General features: G+C 44.4%; 1 protein-coding gene, 1 long non-coding RNA gene and 1 pseudogene across 2 annotated transcripts in view; 1 reads left to right on the top strand and 2 right to left on the bottom strand.

The window, feature by feature from the left end:
- The window catches only part of LOC120991124 (zinc finger protein 585A-like), a 2,129,672-nt gene that overhangs the window by 101,998 nt on the left and 2,001,362 nt on the right, over positions 1–26,312 (bottom strand). The gene's annotated exons all lie outside the window — the stretch shown is intronic.
- The window catches only part of LOC120991126, a 126,937-nt pseudogene that overhangs the window by 35,815 nt on the left and 64,810 nt on the right, over positions 1–26,312 (top strand).
- On the bottom strand, positions 17,985–25,418 carry LOC120991186. The gene is made up of 3 exons (XR_005776534.1): positions 25,408–25,418; positions 20,926–20,930; positions 17,985–18,207 (listed from the first exon to the last, which is right to left on the bottom strand). It is a non-coding gene; the product is annotated as an uncharacterized LOC120991186 (long non-coding RNA).

The following is a 26,312-nucleotide window of genomic DNA, read 5'->3' on the forward strand; positions in this document are numbered from 1 at the left end:
TAGGGACTCCTGACTTTACATTGAAAGTCAATGGGGGACGGATCCGTTTGCAATTGCACCATGTTGTGTCAACGTCAAACGGATCCGTCCCCATTGACTTGCATTGTAAGTCAGGACGGATCCGTTTGGCTCCGCACGGCCAGGCGGACACCAAAACAACTTTTTTTTTCATGTCCGTGGATCCTCCAAAAAGCAAGGAAGGCCCACAGATGAAAAAACGGTCACGGATCACGGAACGGAAATCTGTTTTGCGGACCGCAAAAAAAAAGTCCGTGTGCATGAGGCCATATTCTACGTTTTTCACGTAACGCATGCCCCATAGAAATGAATGGGGTTACGTGAAAATCGCAAGCATCTGCAAGCAAGTGCGGATGCGGTGCGATTTTCACGCACGGTTGCTAGGAGACGATCGGGATGGAGACCCGATCATTATTATTTTCCCTTATAACCTGGCGTTACAGGATGGTGATTTACCGGTCACCTTTGACGTTTGTTCTTTGTAGACTTCTATCGCTCACTCTAAGGGCATACGGGCTGCAGAGTGGTTGTTGTCCTTCTCCTCTCACACAGAACGCGAGAAACCATTTTTTCTGTGTCTACTTGAGATTATTTTGAATGAAAACTATTTTCTGTTTCAAAATACGTACTATCGACAGTGCTGTGGGACCGCGATGGGCTCGAATGCCGCACCGCCATGCGCAAATGCTTACATGTCATGGTTTGAGGAAAAACATATCTACAATAATGAATTGTTTAAACTCCATTGTATTTTTTGGTGAAGATTCGTCGATGACGTGTTTTGCATGTGGCGAGGCGGCATTCGATCCCTTCGTGACTTCTCAGATTATTTAAATTCTGTATGGCCTGAACTTCAATTTACGCTGCACTATGACATCCATAAGATTAATTTTTTGGACGCCCTCGTGATTAAAGGTGAGAATGGAGCAGTGGAGACTGATTTATACATTAAGAGCACTGATAGGAATTCTCTCCTTCATTACTCGAGTAATAACCCTCCTACCGTCAAAAAAGCACTGCCCCATTCTCCGTTTCAGAGGGTCCGTAGGATTGTTTCTGGTGCAGGGGTTAAGAAAAACCGCTTACAAGAAATGTCAGCGAGATTTGAGAGTCGGGGCTATCCCACCTCACTGCTGCATAGTGAGAGGAATAAGGTTACCACTTTGGCTTCTACAAAAAAAAAAATCCACGTATACCATTTGTTGCTAAGTATCACCCATGGGTTAACAATCGACATTGGAACATCTTGTCCAGGGCATATCCCTCTGTGGAGGAATTTAAGAGTCCTCCTTTAATTTGTTCTAAACGCAATAAGAATATTCGCGACATGGTGGTACGGGCTGACGTGGGCAGCAGTCAAACTGAAAAGCGACAACAGACTTTGTCTACCCCAAGAAAGGCTACATTTCCCTGCTTGGGATGTATCCACTGTTCAAGTGTGATTACAGGGGAATGTTTTTCACCCCCCCCCCCCATACAGGAAAGCAGTTTCCCGTTAAGGGGTTCTTCACACGTAATAGTAATTTTATAGTGTATCTATTGAAATGTCCGTGCGGACTCCTATATATAGGAGCGACTTCTATGTGGATGAAGGATCGCTTTTCTAAACAATACGCAATAAGAATTTACTTTTACCAATTCCCTACCACTTTGATCGCTGCAACCACAATGTTGCACAATTGCGCTTTCAGATCATTGAATATGTGCCGCAACCGCGCAGAGGGGGAGACGGGATCAAAATGTTATAAAAGCGTGAAGCGCATTGGATTCATACACTGCAGACACTTGAACCCAAGGGATTGAATCGGGAGGACGATCTCAATCGCTTCCTGTAATCTCCAATTCTATTGCTCATCTATTGTTAGAATTATTTGTCTTTTTCTTTATCTTTTCAGAAAACGTGATGAACCCCCGACCGCATCATCCGACTTTGGTTCCATTTTTGGAGAGTTCCACCCATGATAAAGTAATGTTGTCTTGATTGATGCTGCTGCAGTTGGGCCGTTCTCTCACGTGTTTCGGTTTCTTTTTGTTAATTGATTACTATGGTGACCTGATGTCACTTCCGCCGTGGCGGTCTATTTAAATAGTGCATGTGGTACTGTGTATATGCCATATCTGTTTGAGAAAGGCTCGGATTGTGAGCCGAAACGCGCGTCACAGAATTGTACCTTATATGTGAGGAATAAAGCCTAAGTTCGCAAGAAGATAACGGAGAGTGCCGGTGTTTTCTTCTAAAACTTCATCTCACTGTGACTTTGTAGTAAAGAGGTCACAGAGAGGCGCGGAGCGCGGTCAGTGGTGTCTCTGCTCCGTGTCTCTGCTGTCCGGAGCGGGGCCTGACACACTTCACACAGCGGACTCCACGCAGGTCATCCGCTCCTGTGAAAGAGACTTAATTGTTTCCTGATTTCCAAAGAATTTGGTAAAAACAATTCATTGCTCAATGATTGCGATCATTTACTCTCCAATCACAGCATTAAGTGGGACGCCGCGTGTAGGGAATAGTTTCTCACAATATCTTTCTACAATTGTGTGATTATAACTTGCATTAAAGTGGTGAAATGCCTCACTTCTAAAGCTTTGTGTTACTAAGCCGGTATCTCCAGTGCTTAAAGGGATTCTGTCACCAGGTTTGGGGCTATAGAGATGCGGACATGCACGGCTAGATCGCCGCTAGCATGTCCGCAATATACCTGTCCTATAGGGCTGAAAGGATTTTATAGAGATGTAAATGAGTGTTGAATGTGGGGCTGCACTAACCGTCCTTGTGCCCAGCTGGCAAGGAAATGGCATCTACCGTGTGAGGAGGTGAGTGATTACCGGCATTCCTCATCTGCTCAGAGGCAGAGGTTCTGCTGGAACAGAGTCAGTGCAGTCTCACTGGCAACCAGACCCGGCGGTCAGCAGCACACCGCTGCTCACTGCTCTTCCTGACCTGAAGCCGCTCCCCTCCTCACAGTGCACGCAGGGCTCGCCTCTCAGCCTCCGCTCCGTCACCTATGGGATTTCAGTTAGCAACTTGGCTGCGGGCCGCGCCGCCCGCAGGTACGGCTTTACTGTGGCCCTCCTGGCTTGAGGGGCCCCCCTGACTTAGGTGCGACCCCTATAGCTACGCCAGTGATCCCCACTACTCCTCCCCCATCATACTAATCTGAGGAGCGGAGAAGGATTTCCTGTGTGTAATGGAGGAGAATCTCCAGAGGTGACATGTCTGAGCTCTCCACCACACTGTCTCCTCACAGCTCATCTTACCTGCAGGCTGGAGGAATGGCTGATACCAGAGAGAACAAGAGCCCTGACTACCGACCAGGACCTGCCCAGTATCTGCTGCACTGCCAGAGCTGAAGGACCTGCCCAGTATCTGCTGCACTGCCAGAGCTGAAGGACCTGCCCAGTATCTGCTGCCGGGTAATGCCTACAATGTATGGGCTCTGGAGAGGTCTAGGACACTTTATGAGATGATGTTCTGATATGGAGGCTGAAGGACTTTTCCGACAAGTTTAGACATTAGTTCACAGAAGGATTTGAGGGCGGGGCTAAATTCTATTAAAAGCCCCTTCAATTTAAAATGTACTGTGAGAGCTAAAGGACCTGTGATGATATCACTGTCATGTGATTAGTGACTCACCAACCTAGTCCCGCCCCCTGCACTAATCACATGACAGTGACATCACCCCCGGGTCCTTCCCCACCTCCACTCCTCTCCACTGCTGAGCCCCGCCCCCTGCACTGATCACATGACGGTGACGTCACCCCAGGTCCTTCAGCTCTGGCAGTGCAGCAGATACTGGGCAGGTCCTGGTCGGTAGTCAGGGCTCTTGTTCTCTCTGGTATCAGCCATTCCTCCAGCCTGCAGGTAAGATGAGCTGTGAGGAGACAGTGTGGTGGAGAGCTCAGACATGTCACCTCTGGAGATTCTCCTCCATTACACACAAGGAATCCTTCTCCGCTCCTCAGCTTAGTATGATGGGGGAGTAGTAGTGGGGATAGTGGGAGTTGAACTCATTTGCTGGCCCCTGACTGTCCTGGTGAGGGGCCCCTGCCTCCAGGAGGAGAATGAATGGAGCGGGGCCCGGCCTGAGCTCAGCTCTCTCCAGTCTCTTCTCTAGGAGTTGTGGACACAGCTGAGCACAGCCCAGAGGTGGGACCTGCATCATTTATCTCCTGTGGAGCCACCAGAAATCTCCATGTTGGGGCCCCTGGAATCCATGTGGTGGGGGCTCTGAGAAGCGGGGCCCCTCCAGGCTCAGGAAGTGCGGTTCTGGAGGTGACATCTGGTCTTGTCCCCTGGATGATTTCCTCTCCTCTTCTCATAAAGGCGCCTGCAGTACTAGAAGCCTCCAGCTCCTCCAGTTCTCTCCTCTTCTCCTGAATGACCACCAAGGATGGACAGGAAGGAGATCAGCAGAAGAATATTAGACCTCACCTTGGAGATCATCTCCCTGCTGAGCGGAGAGGTAAACTTTTCTAGATTTCTCTCCTTTTTATTGTATTCTGTAACAAGTCAGACATCGGGAAGGAGAATCCATCATAGGAAGTGATAGGAAGAGTCCAGGGTCCTGGAGAACGGCCACCAGACCTTCCAAGTGATGAAAAACCTGAAGATCAGCCCCCAGTATGGTGAGTGATGTATCATGTGACCGGTGACCAATAGTCATGTTGTAGGAGCCATGAGAAGGTAAGTAGGCACGTTGTACCCAGGAGGAAAGGGCCGGAGGAGAGCACATGGCCCCTGAAGGGTTTATTCCCTAAGTGTCTCTCTCCATCCACAGGAGTACACAATAGTGAAGAAGACATCGGGGGACTGTGTGACTCCCATCATCCATCTCCAGGAGTCAGGAGGGCGGAGCAGGACCCCTCACCCCATCACAGAGCCTCCCCCTCACCCCCTGATACATGAGCAGAAGATCCTAGAGCTCACCCACAAGATGATGGAGCTGCTGACTGGAGAGGTGACACTGCTGGGAATGCTGGGAAATTCTCCAGTAACAGCACTGGAGGGGTCTGGGTGATGACGGTGTCATTGTGTTGTCAGGTTCCTATAAGGTGTCAGGACGTCACTGTCTATTTCTCCATGGAGGAGTGGGAGTATATAGAAGGACACAAGGATCTGTACAAGGAGGCCATGATGGAGGAGCACCAGCCTCTTATATCACAGGGTAAGAGCCGTCATGTGCAGTGTATACACGTGTGTGCAGTGACATGTAATGGAGGAGCACCAGCCTCTTATATCACAAGGTAAGAGCCGTCATGTGCAGTGTATACACGTGTGTGCAGTGACATGTAATGGAGGAGCACCAGCCTCTTATATCACAAGGTAAGAGTCGTCATGTGCAGTGTATACACGTGTGTGCAGTGACATGTAATGGAGGAGCACCAGCCTCTTATATCACAAGGTAAGAGCCGTCATGTGCAGTATATACATGTGTGTGCAGTGACATGTAATGGAGGAGCACCAGCCTCTTATATCACAAGGTAAGAGCCGTCATGTGCAGTGTGTACACGTGTGTGCAGTGACATGTAATGGAGGAGCACCAGCCTCTTATATCACAAGGTAAGAGCCGTCATGTGCAGTGTATACACGTGTGTGCAGTGACATGTAATGGAGGAGCACCAGCCTCTTATATCACAAGGTAAGAGCCGTCATGTGCAGTGTATACACGTGTGTGCAGTGACATGTAATGGAGGAGCACCAGCCTCTTATATCACAAGGTAAGAGCCGTCATGTGCAGTGTATACATGTGTGTGCAGTGACATGTAATGGAGGAGCACCAGCCTCTTATATCACAGGGTAAGACCCGTCATGTGCAGTGTATACACGTGTGTGCAGTGACATGTAATGGAGGAGCACCAGCCTCTTATATCACAAGGTAAGAGCCGTCATGTGCAGTGTATACACGTGTGTGCAGTGACATGTAATGGAGGAGCACCAGCCTCTTATATCACAAGGTAAGACCCGTCATGTGCAGTGTATACACGTGTGTGCAGTGACATGTAATGGAGGAGCACCAGCCTCTTATATCACAAGGTAAGAGCCGTCATGTGCAGTGTATACACGTGTGTGCAGTGACATGTAATGGAGGAGCACCAGCCTCTTATATCACAAGGTAAGAGCCGTCATGTGCAGTGTATAAACGTGTGTGCAGTGACATGTAATAGAGGAGCACCAGCCTCTTATATCACAAGGTAAGAGCCGTCATGTGCAGTGTATACACGTGTGTGCAGTGACATGTAATGGAGGAGCACCAGCCTCTTATATCACAGGGTAAGAGCCGTCATGTGCAGTGTATACACGTGTGTGCAGTGACATGTAATGGAGGAGCACCAGCCTCTTATATCACAAGGTAAGAGCCGTCATGTGCAGTGTATACATGTGTGTGCAGTGACATGTAATGGAGGAGCACCAGCCTCTTATATCACAAGGTAAGAGCCGTCATGTGCAGTGTATACACGTGTGTGCAGTGACATGTAATGGAGGACCACCAAAGGTTAGACTCTTTACACATGACGTTAAGTCCCTGAATTTTCCTTGTAAGTCAGACATATTGATGGGTTCCATTCACCTGAAGGATCTCTGGTGGCTTCCTGCTAAAGTAGTTCTTCTCCAGGAGCTGTTGGGGGATGTCTCGGTGCAGATGCCCCTTTTTGATGCAGTAGATGATTGTTGAGCTCTTCATCTCTTGCCTAACCCAGTTCCTACGGAAGATGATAGGAGGATCTGTCGTCTGTCTCTCCTTTTCCATCATTGTCGGCAGTAATGTTGTCAGCAGTTTGTTCTTCAGTAGCTCTTCTGTGGGATCCGACCAGATAGTCTTCTCCTCCGCGCACTAGTCATTAGTGAGCCTTGTACTTTGATGTGGATTCTATCTCTTGAAATTTACCTCAAAAGCAGAGGTGTCCTCTGGTGCTGTAGAAGGCTCATAAAAGGATTCACTCCCCCCAGCCATATATACCTGTATGCTCATTCTTAACCACCTCAGGACCGCCGTACGCAGGATTGCGGCGGCCCTGTCATTTTGGGTGGACGCATTTACGCGTCCTTTCGCGAGAGGCGAGATTTCCTGTGAACGCGCGCGCGTTCATAGGAACCGAAGGTAAGCGAGTGGATCTGCAGCCTGCCAGCGGCGATCGTTCGCTGGCAGGCTGTAGATGCGATTTTTTTTTTTTAACCCCTAAAAAGTATATTAGACGCTGTTTTGATAACAGCGTCTAATATACCTGCTACCTGGTCCTCTGGTGGTCCCCTTTGCTTGGATCGACCACCAGAGGACACAGGCAGCTCTGTAATAAGTAGCACCAAACACCACTACACTACACCCCTCCGACCCTTATTAACCCCTTATTAACCCCTGATCACCCCATATAGACTCCCTGATCACCCCCCTGTCATTGATCACCCCCCTGTAAGGCTCCATTCAGACATTTTTTCTTTTGGCACAAGTTAGCGGAAATTGATTTTTTTTTTAGTTTTTTCTTACAAAGTCTCATATTCCACTAACTTGTGACAAAAAATTAAATCTCACATGAACTCACCATACCCCTCACAGAATCCAAATGCGTAAAATTTTTTAGACATTTATATTCCAGACTTCTTCTCATGCTTTAGGGCCCCTAGAATGCCAGGGCAGTATAAATACCCCACATGTGACCCCATTTCGGAAAGAAGACACCTCAAGGTATTTTGTGAGGGGCATGGCGAGTTCTTGTAAAATTTTATTTTTTGTCACAAGTTAGCTGAAAGGGAGACTTTGTGAGAAAAAAAACTAAAAAAAATCAATTTCCGCTAACTTGTGCCAAAAAAAAAAATTCTATGAACTCGCAATGCCCCTCACGGTATGCCTTGGGGTGTCTTCTTTCCAAAATGGGGTCACTTGTGGGGTATTTATACTGCCCTGGCATTTTAGGGGCCCTAAAGCGTGAGAAGTAGTTTGAAATCATAATGTGTAAAAAATGCCCTGTGAAATCCTAAAGGTGCTCTTTGGAATGTGGGCCCCTTTGCCCACCTAGGCTGCAAAAAAGTGCAAACATGTGGTATTGCCGTACTCAGAAGTTGGGCAATGTGTTTTGGGGTGTCATTTTACATATACCCATGCTGGGTGAGATAAATATCTCGGTCAAATGCCAACTTTGTATAAAAAAAATGGGAAAAGTAGTCTTTTGCCAAGATATTTATCTCACCCAGCATGGGTATATGTAAAAATACACCCCAAAACACATTCCCCAACTTCTCCTGAGTACGGAGATACCAGATGTGTGACACTTTTTTGCAGCCTAGGTGGGCAAAGGGGCCCACATTCCAAAGAGCACCTTTAGGATTTCACAGGGCATTTTTTACACATTTTGATTTCAAACTACTTCTCACGCTTTAGGGCCCCTAAAATGCCAGGGCAGTATAAATACCCCACAAGTGACCCCATTTTGGAAAGAAGACACCCCAAGGTATTTCGTGATGGGCATAGTGAGTTCATGGAAGTTTTTATTTTTTGTCACAAGTTAGTGGAATATGAGACTTTGTAAGAAAAAAAATAAAAATAATAAATCATCATTTTCCGCTAACTTGTGACAAAAAATAAAAAGTTCTATGAACTCACTATGCCCATCAGTGAATACCTTGGGGTGTCTACTTTCCGAAATGGGGTCCTTTGTGGGGTTTTTCTACTGTCTGGGCATTGTAGAACCTCAGGAATCATGACAGGTGCTCAGAAAGTCAGAGCTGCTTCAAAAAGCGGAAATTCACATTTTTGTACCATAGTTTGTAAACGCTATAACTTTTACCCAAACCATTTTTTTTTTTTACCCAAACATATTTTTTTTTGTCAAAGACATGTAGAACAATAAATTTAGAAAAAAATTTATATATAGATGTCGTTTTAAAAAAAAAAATTACAACTGAAAGTGAAAAATTTCATTTTTTTGCAAAAAATTTGGTAAATTTTGATTAATAACAAAAAAAAGTTAAAATGTCAGCAGCAATGAAATACCACTAAATGAAAGCTCTATTAGTGAGAAGAAAAGGAGGTAAAATTCATTTGGGTGGTAAGTTGTATGACCGAGCAATAAACGGTGAAAGTAGTGTAGGTCAGAAGTGTAAAAAGTGGTCTGGTCATTAAGGAGGTTTAAGCTATGGGAGCTGAGGTGGTTAAAATGTACTATTGTGGAAAAGTAGCCATCATCCCACTGCCTGCCATTTGCTCTCATAGACCAGAAGATACTTTGGGCCTGTGGCCTGCTAGGTGCTGAGACCTCGGCATAGGTGGTGAGAGACAGAATATTGTTATTTCCCCCCGATATATAAACCTAGAAGTGAAGGAGCTGAGAGAAGAGTCTGATCTATAGACAGATCTACAGGAGGCCATGTATTCAGTCACTGTGTGCTTGTGTCTCCACAGATGGATCCAGGAGGAGAAATCCACCAGAGAGATGTTTCCATCCTCTGTATTCCCAGGACTGTCCAGAGGAGAAGGTCCCGGAGAACCCTCAGGTAGATGGAGCTGAGCCCTATACACATCTATATAGGGGGGTCCTGCAGTCATAGAGGGGTCATAGATTGTGGGGGTCTCTTATGTGGATCTGTTAGATTTCCCACCTGTCCGCTGTATTGTACTGAATTGTTACAGATGACAAATCAGGGGGAAGATCTGACTGATATTAAAGTAGAGGATGAAGAAGAGAGGATGATGGGCGATCCCCCGTGTAAGAGTGAGGAGGAGGAGGACATTCCAGGAGATGTCACCACAGGTATGGAATCATGAATGGAGAAAGTGACTTCAGATTCTGCTCTTGGTGCCTTCAGGGCAGGAAGAAAATCTGATCACCGGCTGCTGCGCTGCTCTTTGATTGTAGATGTCTCTATCACATCATGTAGTGTTTCCCTTATCCAGCTGACAGTGATCACTGGGGATTATGCAGGCACAGCTTTTGTGTCTGTGATATCATGATGAGTTATATGTACCTCGTGCAGGAATTACTTGCCGCCAGTGACCTTAATGTACTGATTGTGCATTGAGGCTTTGCAAAGATGTATGGATTATTAAAAATTTTTTCATAATGGTTAAAAGGGTTTTTGCAGTGTGAGATATCAGCAGCAGAGGAGGAGGTACATTAAAAAGAGCTTGTCAGGTAATCCATAGGTGGGCATTATAGTATAGATTTTACTAGTAAAACCATCAGGTCTACGAGATTGATTTAATAATGAATGCAGTTTGTGATGAGGAATGTCGTGATAGATCCTATTACGTTAACTTATTGTATTAGTGTGATGCCCACTTGGCATAGAAATGTCAAATATGTTGTCAAAAGACAGGCTTGTTGGGTTTTTCACGATTTTTATCTAGATTTGGGTAATAAAATTAGATGTAGACCAGAATCCTGAACTTTGTGTTATAGAAAACTTTAAATGGCTGGAATCACACATTCAGTTTTGGTGCTGCTTTTTGAACCAAAGCCAGAAGTGTCTTGAAAATACATGACTTACTGTATACCTCTAGTTCCTGCTGGATACACTTCCAGCCTAATAGGAAATCTATAAATGTGTCTACTCTAGATTATTAAAAAAGCCACATTTTTATTTTTTATTTTAGCAGAAAATCCCATTATAAATTCTGAAGGAAATTTGTTGTCACTAAATTATAAAGTAGAAGATGAAGATATGCAGCGCTCTTCAGGAGAAAATATTAATGTACATCCAGGACTTCACAGTACATATAATCTTCCTAATCATGAGGAACCTTCTCTTGACCAGAAAGAGGGTGAAATGTTTTACTGTGGTAAAGAGTTCACAAAAAGATCAAGTCTTTCTACACATAGAAGAATTTTCACCGGGGAAAAGCCATACTCCTGTTCAGAATGTGGGGAGTGCTTTACAGATAAAACACATCTGGTTAGACATAAAAAAAGCCACATAGGAGAGATGTTTAAGTGTTCAGAATGTGGGAAAGGTTTTAAAATCAAATCAAATCTTGTTATACATGAGAGAATTCACACAGGAGAGAAGCCATATTCATGTTCAGAATGTGGGAAATGTTTTAAAGATCAATCAGGTCTTGTTAGACATAAGAGAAGTCACACAGGAGAGAAGCCATATTCGTGTTCAGAATGTGGGAAATGTTTTACACAAAAATCAGATCTTGTTAAACATAAGAGAAGTCACACAGGAGAGAAGCCATATTCGTGTTCAGAATGTGGGAAATGTTTTAAAGGTCAATCAAATCTTGTTAGCCATAAGAAAAGTCACACAGGAGAGAAGCCATATTCGTGTTCAGAATGTGGAAAATGTTTTACACAAAAATCAGATCTAGTTATACATGAGAGAAGTCACACAGGAGAGAAGCCATATTCATGTTCAGAATGTGGGAAATGTTTTACAGGTCAATCAAATCTTGCTAGACATGAGAGAAATCACACAGGAGAGAAGCCATATTCGTGTTCAGAATGTGGGAAATGTTTTACACAAAAATCAGATCTTGTTAGACATAAAAGAAGTCACACAGGAGAAAAGCCATATTCATGTTCAGAATGTGGGAAATGTTTTACAAAAAAATCATATCTTGTTGGGCATGAGAGAAGTCACACAGGAGAGAAGCCGTTTTCGTGTTCAGAATGTGGGAAATGTTTTTCACAAAAAAAACATCTTGTTAAACATGAGCGATGTCACACAGGAGAGAAGCCATATTCGTGTTCAGAATGTGGGAAATGTTTTTCACAAAAATCTGATCTTGTTAAGCATGAGAGAAGTCACACAGGAGAGAAGCCATATATGTGTTCAGAATGTGGGAAATGTTTTTCACACAAATCTGATCTTGTTAAGCATGAGAGAAGTCACACAGGAGAGAAGCCATATATGTGTTCAGAATGTGGGAAATGTTTTACACAAAAATCAGATCTTGTTAAGCATGAGAGAAGTCACACAGGAGAGAAGCTATATTTGTGTTCAGAATGTGGGAAATGTTTTACAGATACATCAGGTCTTGTTAGACATAAAAGAAGTCACACAGGAGAGAAGCCGTATTTGTGTTCAGAATGTGGGAAATGTTTTACACAAAAATCACATCTTGTTAGACATAAGAGATGTCACATAGGAAAGAAGCCTTATTCATGTTCAGAATGTGGGAAATGTTTTGCACAAAAATCTAATCTTGTTAGACATAAGAGATGTCACATAGGAAAGAAGCCTTATTCATGTTCAGAATGTGGGAAATGTTTTGCACAAAAAACAGATCTTGTCACACATCAGAGAAGTCACGCAGGAGTAAATTTCTGAAATCAGCAGATTCCATTTGGGTACAAATAAATTCAAACCAAAGTGACAGTGCTCAGATTGCCCTAATAAATTCTGAAGTCTTGTAGGGCTTTAACGTCAAGGCAGCATTGGCAATCTTAAAGTGGCAGTGAAATATATAGATATGGATAAACAGATGGTGGCCGGTGGTAATAAGCAAACTGTTTAACAACACATTGCACTTTTGGCATTGTTATGCTTTTTAAAATAAAAAAAATCATCCAAAACATCTCTCTAATGGGGTGGATGTCTGGCAGTGTTCACACTCAGGGTGGTGTCAGAAGCAATGGCTTGTTCTGAACAAGAATTTCAAGAATGCTCACTTTTTGGGGAGCAGCAGCAGTATTGTACTGAACCTGACGGACAAGGCAGGAGATGTGCATCTGTGTAGGGGTAGTAGAAATAGGAGCATTACAATATTAACCTGACAAAGTAGGAGATCTGCAGCTGTGCAGGGAGTAGAAGTAATAGCAGCAGGTGTAGTAGTAGTTTCAGTGGCAGATGTACAGTATAAAACATGACACACAAGGCAGGAGATTTGCGGCTATGTAGGAGTAGCAGTAGTTTCAATGGTGGCAGTAGTAAGTGCAGCAGTACAGTATGAAATCTGACAGACAAGGCAGCAGATGTTCACCTGTTTAGGAATAGTAGTAATGGGAGCAGAACAATATTTAACCTGACAAAGTAGGAGAACTGCAGCTGTGTAGGAGTAGTAGTAATAGCAGCAGGTGTAGTGGTAGCTGCAGCAGCATGAGTACAAACATAACAGACAAGGAGGCAGAAGATTTGCGCCTGTATAGGGGTAGCAGTAGTGGCATTGGTGGCAGTAGTAATTGTAGCAGTACGGTATGAAATCTGACAGACAAGGCAGGAGATTTGCGGTTGTGTTGGTGTAGCAGTAGTGGCGTTGGTGGCAGTAGTAGCTGCAGCAGTACGGTATTGAATCTGACAGACAAGGAAAGAGATGTGCACCTGTGTAGGAGTAGTAGTAGCAGTGTAGGGAACATGATGGACAGGTAGACAGCGACAGTGGCATCATTGGGCTGGTGATAATTAGCCACTGTCCGCAATAGAAGTTCTTATGGATCCATTTTCACAAATGTTTTCTCTGACAGTACACTGGAGGCTGGATAAGACAGTACACTGATAGCAAACCGGGCCCATTCCTGCGGCTCGTCCACTCTGTCTACTCAGAAGGCCATGGGGTCAGGGTATGTGCTGAGGAAAGGGCACAGCACAGATACAACTAAACCTGGTTGTTCAGTTGGTGTCTATCAGTTTGCTGATTGCATCTGGTTGGTGCAGTGGTTGAATAATCTTCCATCATGTTCAGTAATCAGTTTTGGCTGCTGCTGCTGTATCTGGGCATGGCTGTACACATAGCCCATAACTTCCATTTAATTTCTATGGACATTCCAGAAACAGTAGGGCAGGAACTTTGGCAGTTTTTTTTAAACCAGACCAGATCTTGCAGCTTGGATCTTTGATATAGTGGCCAATAGGACAAGATCAGGGCACCCCCCCCCCCCCCCCCCGCCATTCTAAAGATAGGTGCAGATCCAAGAGGTGGACCCCACATTTCAGATATGTCTGAAATCATAATAGAACAACTCTGCTGTTTTCATTATATTGCACATAATGTTATGTAGCATCGCCCTGAAGTGTCCTCCATGGATGTTTAAAAGCGTTTCATTTATGAAATCATTTTTGTTGTTTCTTTCTGTAGTTCCAAGAATGTCCTTTCTAGACCCAAGAATTTCAGCAGTTTGAATTTTGGGCTACGGGGATCTTCTCAGGAATAACATCCTGAGGGATCTTCTCAGGATGTCATTGCAGAACAATGCTATTTTCAATTCACTAGACTGTATTTTAAAGGGGTTTCTCAACTTTAAAATTTTTAATAGACCCCTTCAGAGCTGCCGGACCCGCAGTAGGGTTCATATTTACCTTGTCCGTGTCACTGCATCCTGGTTCCATTGCTAACTCTGCAGGTCCTAGGTCTCTTACACACATCTGACCACAGACACATGGTCTAGAAAACACTCTGCAGGTCCTAGGTCTCTGAGAATCATCATCCATTTGAGGGAAAGGTGGGAGAGACACATGACCATTGCAGCCAATCGCTGCCTGTATTAGTGATGTCACCCACTCATTATGTCCCTGAGTCACATGCCACACAGGTGACATTTTACCACTATGGGCAGTGATTGGCTGCAGTGGTTGCATGTCCCCTAAACCCTTCCTCAACAGGATGTTAATTCCCAGGCACTGGAGGCATTCTATATTCCAGTCTTAAATGAACTATGGAATATCTTCTAGAAGACCGTATGCCCAAAAAAATCCAATACTACACCAGCTAGTGTTAAGCCCCACCTCCTTTTTAGAAAAGGGTTGTGTCACCGCCAGCTCTCTGAGAAGATCTGGCAGACGTTCTTCTGTACCTCTTGCATGATGTTCTTTGTTTTGGTTCCACTTTGTCATCTCCTTTCCTTCTCCCAGCTGGCACCTATTCACACTAATTGCCTCCCTTTATATTCCCTCCCATACTGCCTCACTTTGCGGTTTATACTACTTCCTGGATTGAAGTGATCACTGCTGGAGACTTCTGTTACTGCTGGTTCAGATAAGTCCTTTCTTGTATTTTGTTTCTTTGCTGGCTTGATTCTAGGTGACCCTGACTCCCTCCGTATTAAGTGCAGGGAGCCGGTGGTCGTGTCCCCTAACTATTATAGGGTTTTCAGGTGTCACACAGTCTAGGTACGAGGGCATGCAACAGTCTACCTCTGAGACCCTTGTATGTCCTTAGCAGTCAGGGTGAGCTCTTAGGGTTTTACAGGGGTCACCTTTATGCTCCTTAGTTTGGGATCAAGCCAGTCGGATGTTTATCCATAACTTCCAGCTATCTGCAATATCATCCGTGACATTATAAACCGCCATTACCGTCTTAAGCATGGATCCGGTTTCAGCCTTGATTGACCGCATGCAGGGTATTTCACTGGAGGTAGTGTTATGGACTATGGATACAAAATGGATACTTGCTTGTTGAGGACTATGTTTAGCTAAGATGGCGGCCAGGCATTCAGCCAACGCCTATAAACTAGAATCTTACTTTGTGTTTTATCATGTGCTTCTTTGTGGTTTCCGTTCAGCTCAAGCAAGCAGTTTCAAAGAAAGAAGAAGTAACGGTTTCACTCACCAGCAAGGGGGGAGGGGGGGAACTTCCTCTTGTCATCGATGTGACAGAAAATACAGAGTTTATAGCCAATAGAAAAGATACACGCCACCTTACACCCACCCCACTCTAAAACCTATATACTGTCTGCTGTTCCTCAAATAAACCAGAGATCCTGTTATAACTCCGAGCTGTGTGTTGTCTCAGTTTGATCTCTCCGTGCACGTACATTAATTAATTTGGAGCAGTACATCAACCGAACTGGCAGCTTGGCCAGAACCAGAACAATTTTGACGCCCAATCGTGGGGCTCGAGGATTGGACCCTCTGTTCCCGTACCCCCGGAGACTAGACGAGGAGAGGCACACTAACGGACACCGGGATCGCAACCCGTGATACGAGGTAGGAAAATTGAGTCATCTTGCCTATAAAGTGTCCCTTGGTGTAGCCTCTTGGAGTTCGTCTGAGGGAGGGGTGCGGAAGCAGTCTGGGACGTCCTCGAGGGCATGAAAGTAAGAACCCCATGTTTTTTTAAAGTCTTGATGTACTGTGTTGTGCCTATAAGTTGTGAAGACCCTGTTGACAAGTATCACTGACTGAGACACGGAGTTCTCCTGTGTTCCTGTATCGGAATTCAGCCCGGTGTCTGACTCAAATCTCCATAAAGGGGACGATCACAGATGGGTGGAGAGCGGTTCGCGGTAGCCCAGAGTGTGCTGACCCGGACTCAAAGGTCTTCACGTCCAGTGATTACTCTATACAGAGGTCTTTAGGCGGCTCCAGTAGGTGCGAGAGACGATTAGACAGTACGCAAGGGTTCTTCCTTGATGTATTGTGGTTTATTGTTTTTAATGTGCGACCCTTTGTAACGGAAACACAGACTGATAGAAACCCAAAGGTCTTCTAAAGTGCCTGTGTCAATCGGTCACCCCAGTGTTGTGACCGAGAGACGACAGAAGGGAGGAGACCGGCCAGTGTCTACCCAGAGTGTGTGGGACATTAGGCTCAACGTGTTATATCGGGTTTCTGTGTTGTCCAGAACAAGGTGAAGGATCCAGAAGATGGGAAATGAGGAAAGTGTCCCGAAGGGCTACTGTTCACCCGAACAGTACGTGGCGGACCGGAGAAGCAACCACCTTCAATTGCTTTTCAATGGCTTTTGTTTCAAGATAACTCAAATTTCTTAAATCATCATGTTAAGAGTTTAAGTGCTAACCCTTCTACATCTGTATAACATAACAAAAGGTGGCACACTGCCCTGTTACGCGGCAGACATTGTTGAATGAGAAAAGAGAGAAGTTAGAGGAGGATAAATTGACAGACATGGTCCGTGTGTGGTTGGACTGTAGTAAAGAATTTGAACAGACGGGGGGGGGGGGGGGGGGGGGGAACTAAATTTTGATGAGAAAAGACAGAGATATTTCTGTAAACCTGGTGTTGCATTGATACATGACTTGCCACCGCCCTATAATGGCGCCGGGAAGAAAGCAGGTGGGTGGACCTACAAAACATGTGGTCAACAAAATCCCTCCTCCCGTGATATGTGCCTTGCCTGTGGGGCTCCCCACCCACAAAACCACACCTTGGTAACTACTCCCCGGCACGTCCCATCACTTCCCGTGTTAGCTACAGCGCCATCTTGTCCCCAGCCAACGCCCATGAACGGACCTTTAATATCATTCGGTCCGGACCCCCCCGTCACTCCTATGTCACCCCTAGTGTCCCGGTGATCTCTATGCTGTACCTGATGATAAACCCGGATGGCACTTTTATGACTCCCTGTTAGATCATGACCCCCACACCCATAATGGTGGGAGGTCAAACAGAAGAGCCCGATCAAACGCAGTCTGACGAGGCGGTAGAATCTGTGTCGGGCACAAGGACTCCCACCCTTCCCCAATTGGCACCATGGAACGGGGGAAGTTGCACTGATGCACAGAACCCAAACACCGCCAGTCTCAGATTACTGCATTGCAAATAAACATGCAAGATCTAGAGAGGGGCAATTACAAAACCCTTAGGGAAGCCCTGGCACTAACACATCCCCAGGGCCTGCCCAAATATGTGTCTTTTACTCCACAACAGTTATTCACCATAGTGAATTTACTGCCTGACCATGAGACCCACCCAGTGCCATTTTATAGGAAATTGTCTCAAGTGCACCAAACCTATAGATGTACATGGTCTGATTTGCAAAGTATAGTGGAGAATAAGACCGGTGAATACTGCTCACTGATAATTTATTTATTTATTTTATGCACTTATATAGCGCTACTATATTTCGCAGCGCTTTACAGACAAATGGACAAAAGCTAAATTAGCAGATCATTCCACCACATTGCAGGACAGCTACGGGGGATCAGTTGACCCCCACCTTTTTTCTTTTCACAGAAATGTTAGTTTCTGCTGTGTTAGTTTAAGATCCTCTTTCTGATAAGAAACTGTCTTGCTTCTTGGTCTTTGTGGTTTTCACTCAAATTATGTGACACCCACGGCTGCTGGATGTCTGACAATAAAATTCTGCACTGATTCATATGAGCAAGGGGATTCGCTGCAAACCATTTTGCACCTCATCCCCGATACTCTCTGGGCCAGAGGACCCCAGGATATCGGATGCCTCAATGTCCCACCAGTCACTGTGACCCTGAAGGACCCCAAAGTCCTACCATACAAAGAGACTGGACCCAGTAGCCAGGGAAGCCCCTTCCTCTGTCAGAGCTGTACATGCAGCCAGTGCCCTGCTGGCCACCACTTCTGATATGGTACTAGGCCACCCCCTCACTATCCTAGCACCACATGACATTTCTGCCATTCTCCAACAAACACAGCCTAGGCATCTGACTAATCAGCGTCACCTATGGTTGCAAGGTAGCCTGCTCCTACCTGATAATGTCATTATTCAAAGATGTCACATCCTCAATCCTGCTGCTCTTCTCCCTCTTCCAAGGGGGGAGTATACTGGAGAATCTGAAGATTTTATTGATCTACAGGCACACTCGAGCTGACACCTCTGAAGCCAGAGGAAAGGCCCTAGCTGATCAAGCAGCAAAGCAAGTAGCAGTGAAAAAGGAAGAAGAACAGCCCTCACAAGTCTTGATGGCAACAGAGTCCAAAACAGACCTAACACAGAAATCAAAAGAGGTCTCCTGGGACCTGCTAGTCCAGTTACAGAAGCAGGCCACGCCACAAGAAAAATTGGATTGGTTAAAAGAGTCAGCCCAAGAAGAGAAAGAATCTGGACTGTGGACCCAAGGAAAGACAGCATCTCTGCCCAAAGCTCTCTATCCTCTGATCGCTTCAATAGCTCATGCGCCCACCCACCAATCTAAGACCATCATGAAAGAACTAATAGACAAAATATGGGTGGCCCCAGGTATAACCCCTGTCCTGGTGAGGCATACTCAGTCTTGCATCATCTGTGCGCAGTGCAACCCGGGAAGAACTGAGCCTACACCAACCAAATGTCTCCCCAAAGCCCAGTACCCGTTACAAAGGTCAAATTGACCACATCCAGATGCCAATGTGCCAAGGGTTTCAATATGTGCTAGTAGTGGTAGACTTGTTCTCTGGGTGGCCAGAAGCCTACCCTGTCCGAAATCAGACAGCCACAACAACTGCTAAGAATTTAATGCAGGAAACTGTTTGTAGGTTCGGAGTACCTGAGGTCATTGAAAGTGATCAGGGCCCAGCATTCACTGCTAGATTAACCCAAGAAGTCTGGAAGATGGTAGGGTCACACTTAGCCTATCACACACCCTACAGACCCCAAAGCAGCGACAAAGTCAAACGACTGAACAGGGTACTGAAGTCCAAGATGCTGAAAATGACTAGGGAGACAGGGCTCAGTTGGATACAATGCCTGGCAATAGCACTATTCTCAGTTAGACACACCCCTAGGCCTCCACACCAAATTTTGTTTAGGATACGGCCTAGGATGGGGCAGTACTTCCCACAGCAATTGCAAATACATTATGAATCTGTTGCAAAATATGTGATTGCACTGAGTAAACAATTGTCTAACATACGTGCACAAGTTTTCTCTTCCATTCCAGATCCTGACTCCCTAGAGGGAAGCCACACTCTCAAACCTGGAGAGTGGGTGGTGGTCAAGAAACACCTTCAAACCACGATACAAGGGGCCTTACCAGATGTTGCTGACTATCCCGACCTCTGTGAAACTCAAAGGGAGGCTTACCTGGATCCACGCCTCACTTTGTAAAAGAGTAATGGCTGTCCCGACAACCCTGGAACAATAAGCCATGAGGGTCCACCTACTTATAACTTTGACTGTAGGCATATCAGCAGTGTTCACGCCACTGGGTGATGAATGCGACAATTCACTGACACAGCACCATCAAATTCTAGTCAAGGGGTTGAATGAGACTCTGAGAGATTGTTGGATCTGTACCCACAGTCCTGTGAGTTCAACCAGTATGCCTTATTTTGCAATACCCCTGGAACTTTCTGAACTGATTGACCTGTCTAACTCTACTATCTTTCTCACTAGCATACACCAAGTTAAATCCAGTACACACAAGGACAGGGAAGTGGCCTTACCTGTCGCAGGGTGGGCAGATGCCCCATGGCTCATGATAAACAGATCAGGACCCTGGGTAGATTATAGCTCTACCCCCTGGCAAGAGGGACACTAGGCTAATGTCACATGTTTTCCTAGCTGGACACACTTATTGTCTCCAAGTACAAACCAAAGGTATGACATTTAGTCCACACATACACTCAGGTTGCAATGACTCAGAAACAGACAGCCACGTGCAGTGTATTGGTGTAGATGCAGTGAACGGAAAGGACCTGCCCTGTAAGAACCGTACTGTACAGGATCTCATGACAGGCATATTAGCTAAAGACACTGAAGGTCAGTTAAAAGGATATGAGTTGGCGAAAGGGATAAAATTAGCCAAACTAATTACCCGATTATTTAATAGCACAGCAGTGGCAGTTCCAGAAGACATATACTTAGTTTGTGGACACAAAGTGTCTGAAATTGACATAAATGCAGTACCTAAACACACCTTGTATCGCAGGGCCAAAGATAACACACCCAGACCAAATGGTAAGCCACATGTAGTAGAGATGAGCATTTCCAACAAAATTGTTAGTAGCCTTTTCATATATCCCATGATAGTGCAGATGTGGGATCATTTGGTGGTGGCAACTGATTATCTAGATGATCAAATATGGGAAGTGATGAGACTTATGAATACCTCGAACAGTGTGCAAAACCAGTTAATCATTGCCACCAACCAACACACATTAGTTCTAGACTATGTTACAGCTAAAGATGGAGGTATGTGCCAGGTTGTGGGACCCTCTTGTTGCCATTACATAGACCCGCAGGGTAATTTGCAAGTTAAGGTGGGTCTAGAGAAAATGGCAGATCTAAGGGATAAATGGCTGGACTCACATAAAGCTGGTAAAGATACATGGTGGTCTGATACCTTCTCTTTCCTCAACCCATGGGAATTGTCCAAGTAATATTGCAGGTAGCCCTAATAATATTGGTGATATATGTAGTGATTAAGCTCGTTCTTATTTGTGTGACCCGCTTTTCAAAAAGAATGAAGAAAACTGATGAACGACCTATCATGCTTCGCTACGATGAGGAAGAACAGAAGGAAACATCGTTCAACACAGCTCCCCCTCCTCACAATGATGCCTGGCTGAGATAGGGTGAGATGAATCCCAGGGTATTACCACAAGTCCGAGCCACTGCGGGTGAAGAGGATACGAATGGTATGCCCAGGGGATTCGCTAGGCGAAGGGAAAGTCTACAATCAAGTTTCCAAGGGGGGACTGTTATGGACTATGGATACAAAATGGATACTTGCTTGTTGAGGACTATGTTTAGCTAAGATGGCGGCCAGGCATTCAGCCAATGCCTATAAACTAGAATCTTACTTTGTGTTTTATCATGTGCTTCTTTGTGGTTTCCGTTCAGCTCAAGCAAGCAGTTTCAAAGAAAGAAGAAGTAACGGTTTCACTCACCAGCAAGGGGGGAGGGGGGGAACTTCCTCTTGTCATCGATGTGACAGAAAATACAGAGTTTATAGCCAATAGAAAAGATACACGCCACCTTACACCCACCCCACTCTAAAACCTATATACTGTCTGCTGTTCCTCAAATAAACCAGAGATCCTGTTATAACTCCGAGCTGTGTGTTGTTTCAGTTTGATCTCTCCGTGCACGTACATTAATTAATTTGGAGCAGTACATCAACCAAACTGGCAGCTTGGCCAGAACCAGAACAGTAGCAGATCTCCGTAAAACTGTGTCTCAGTTTCAGGTGACCGGTTCTGCTTGCGTTCATGGAGTTTGTTCAGAGCCTAAGATCTCGCTTCCGGATACGTTCTCCGGGGGTAGTGAGAATTTTGTTCGCTTTAGAGAGGCTTGCAAACTCTATTTTCGCCTACTTCCCCATTCCTCTGGTGATGAGAAGCAGAGGGTGGGGATCATCATCTCGCTGCTCAGGGATAACGCTCAGTCTTAGGCCTTTTCGCTGCCGCTGGGGGCACGGCCACTCCGATCGGTGGATGAATTTTTTGTAGTCCTAGGGCAGATATATGATGACCCGGATCGTATTGCTCTGGCTGAATCTAAACTGTGTCTTTTATGCCAGGGTAAATAGTCCGCAGAGATATATTGTTCTGAATTTCGGAGATGGGCAGCTGATACTGGTTGGAACGATGCTGCACTCCGAAGTCAATTTTGCCATATTCTTTCGGAGGGATTGAAAGATGCATTTGCGTTTCATGAGAGACCTGCCTCGTTGGACTCTGCCACGTCTCTAGCTGTCTGTATTAACAGGCGTCTTAGAGAAAGAGGAGAGACCACTCCTTCATGTCATATTCAGCCCAAGGACAGTGGGGCTGTCTCATTCAGTGTGCAGGGGCCTCAGTCTCTCTCAATCCCCTCTGAGCAGAAGGCCATGCAGCTGGGTTTGCTTGCCTCTGATAGTAGAGGATTCAGCTCTCAGAGGAGGGTTTGTTTCTCTTGTGGGGGAATAAATCATTTGGCTAATGTTTGCCCCTCTAGGAGATTCAGGGACTTTTCTGAGGGTAATAAAGAAACAAAAAGAAAAAAACCCTCTAAAAACTTTCCTTTTGCTACTATTGGCAAGGTTGATGCGGAAATTGAAGGTTTGCCGTTTGCTTGTAGTTCCTGTTTTGTCCTACCTGCCAGGGTGGCGCTAGATAGCAAGAACATTGTTTGTGAGATTTTTGTAGATAGTGTAGCAGCTGTCAATCTCATTGATAATCAATTTGCTATAACACATGGTTTCCAGGTATGCACTTTGGAAACGGATATACCTGTTTTTGCTATCGATTCCGCTCCACTTTCTCAAAAACCGTTAAAGGGCATAGTTCACAATATCCGTTTGACTGTGGGTGATGCTCATGTTGAGGATCTGTTGAATATTCTCAAACTTAAGTTCAATAATTTTATTTGAACATAATTTTTGTTTGTTCGTTTTGCATTTGTTGCAAAAAAAATTATTTTTGCTGTTAATTCGTTTGTCTGTTACGGCTATGCCTGCACATGAAAAGTGTAGCCACATCTTGCATTTGTCACACAGTATCATTGCTTCCTTAGAATACAGGCGACACGTGCAGAACATTGTCAAACAAACTTTGTTTATTTTAGTTTTTTGTTCTGATGCCAAGAATGGAAAGAGTTCCAGCTTTTTTTGATCTAGGCAAAAAACCAAATGTTCCCTCATCTTGTCTTGTTCAAAGCATAATTGTACATGGGTCCAGCTTATTTGCCAATGCCAAACAATTTGCAATAGCAAATAAACCACAGTCATTTCCACCCTCCTGTTTTTGGCTACAGATGTAAATAACAGTCACTACTTTATCTACCCCTGTAAATAGTGGAGCATACATCTTTATAAGTTGTCCTCGAAGACTCTCTGCAATCACCGAAAATGGTAGCGAGTCATAGACCGTGATCTTGTTCCCATTAGCTTCTGACATAGGCCAATGTGCGCCTAAATGGTGTATCTGAATCATATTCTGCATTGTAACAACATTGGTAGTACTCTGAGAAAGAATGACAGTGTCCACTAAACCACCTAGTGTGGGATACTGTATAGAAAGGAGATTTTGGCACACGTTGATAATGTTGTCATCTAACCATATACCATCACCGATCTCTTTTCTATGTTTATTACAAGTAGGTTACACAGAACATAGACATACACACAAACAGTAATTAAATATACTATGTTAAATAAACCCGGAAAGAGTAAGTAAAAACCCACTCAGTGTACATGAATACACCAACCAACAAGAATAAACTGAGATTAAACGGGTATATCATCAAAAATAAATCCTTTATTGAATAAATGACACATAAACGAGACATGAGACAACAGATAAAAAATTGGCTACATCCTAGGAGACATGTTAACACAAATGAGACATGGGGAGGGGGGGTTTTGGAGTATGCAATGTACAAAAGGCGGTAGAAAAAAGGAGTGCAGTACCTCACTGATTTCTGTATGTATAACTGTAACCACCGATATGAAAATGCTAAAGTGCAAATGCTGAGTGGCAAAACACCATATCAAAAAAGTGGTTGCAGATTACACCGCGGCATATGGATGTCTGATGGTTCCAAATTATGGGACCATATGACAGCCAGCAGGAGGTTAAAGTGCAAGTGCATAAGAAGTCACCATATCAATGGTCAAATACCACAATTGTAGCTGTGGTGACAGCTTGAACCTCCAAATACATGCAAAACTGGCTCAGGTGCACAGTGAACATCCACCTGTGGATAACCCAAGTGGGTATAGCTGAGCACCTAGAGCCAATGAACACATCCCTCAAAGTCCACAACAATATAATAGCATATCTACATACCCATAAATATGGAGATATACACCTCAGGAGAGCCACGTAACCCCGACGCGCGCTTCGGCGGATGCCTTCCTCTGGGCGTGAGGCTCTCCTTGTGAATGCGCTTCTTATAAAGAGCCCTACACACCTGTATCACATATCGAATTGATCTAGGAATGCCCCATTGTAATCAGGACATTGGGAGGAGGGAAAGTTAAGGGCGGGCAAAGTAGAGCAGCCGGCCAATGGCCAGTTAGCCGGCCGCACCCCTTGCCCCACCCATATGATGCGTCAGAGCCGCGATGGCCAATCGCGTATCCGTAAACGCCCACAAGAAGGCAGGGAGGTAGGCGCGGCCCCCTGATGGCCAGTCACGAGGCCGCACACCTCTCTCCGCCCACGTGATGCATCGGTCACGTGACGGCCAGTCACGTGCTCCGTCGCGTCACAGATGGTAAGCCACTCCCCCAGGAAGGTCCTTCAGACAAAGTAGGTCATTAATTGCAGCACTTAGCTGGTAAGGCAAATGCGTCCATTAACATGGGAATCCCTCACAATCAAAGTACTCTGCATATTCAATGTATACTATTATTGCACTGGGATGGCAGATAGTTACTATATATAGAAAAATCCTAACAAAGTGAAAAATTATAAAAGTGTTACATAATATATAATGTATAGTAAATTCTGTCATACATGATTAGATATAAGTGAACAACCAATATATAGTATATTCTGTTATACATGATTAAGTAGGTGAGCAAGGAATCAATACATGAGTCAAGCATAATCAAAATGTGTTGAAAAAATAAAGTGCATTCATTTTAGGGTCAAATTGCCAGTAAGTCACGTCCAAAGACGGACAGCATCCCCCCCAAGAGAAAACTAGTGGGATGGGAGCTAGCCGCGTTCGGGCACAGTGAATACTGAAAACAAACAAATGAGTGAGTATGTGACTACTATAAATTATAATACACAGATATAATTACATGTGTAGAATGTATGTGACAGTGAGCGTCGTGCACAAATACATAAAGAATATATAATAATAAAATATACAGTAAATTCTCCAAATCGACAAACGTCTCAATATATCCTATATGCAATACAGAGTTGAGTGACCGAGATTTCCATGTCAGTGGATGTCCAGAAGGAATTTTCTCATCCCAATATATCCTACAAGCTCCATATGGTAAGGGGCACAGGTGAGTAGAGCACCAGGTATACTAAAGAATATAAAAACACATATATAAGTAATCACAAAATAATTGACACGCAGAAAACAAGGATACCAACGCTTAAAAATTATATATTAAGAACAAGAGTGTGTGGCACTCAGAGAAAAGGAGCGAAGCCCAGGACCTCATTGAGGCCCTTGGGTTGCATGGTGTCCAGGGTCCAGATCCACCTGGTCTCACGTTGAGCCAGGGTTTTGGCTATATTGCCACCCTGCATCCCCAAATCCACGTGATCAATGCCACGTACCCTCAAAAGGGATGGGTTGCCCTTATGGTGTTTCCTGAAGTGTTTGGGAATCGGTTTTAAATTAACCAGATCTTCAGTATATCTTGCTTTCACTAGATACTAGATTAACAGCAAAAAGATTATTTTTTGCAACAAATGGACAAAAATAATGTTCAAATAAAAATATTGAATTTAAGTTTGAGAATATTCAACAGAACTACACTGTAACCAATTTAAAATATGTGCAAGACCCAAAGAAATATTTTATGAAGTAGATTAATAAATTATCTATTTTTTTTAATTACATGATTCAAATATAATATGATGTAACAAAGAACATTGCTTTAAAAAGTGCATATTTAGGCATAATATATAACCATATCAATAACAAAGTGCAATAAAAAAAAAAAAAAATTAATATATAATGACCTACATAATTAACATAAATCATAAGTGAGAATAAAGTGCAACAGGTCAATAGTCATCGTTAGTAGTCCCGAAAGCAACGATTCGCTTATTG

The sequence above is a fragment of the Bufo bufo genome, chromosome 2, assembly GCF_905171765.1.
Source record: "Bufo bufo chromosome 2, aBufBuf1.1, whole genome shotgun sequence".
In the NCBI taxonomy this organism is placed as follows: Eukaryota; Metazoa; Chordata; class Amphibia; order Anura; family Bufonidae; genus Bufo; species Bufo bufo.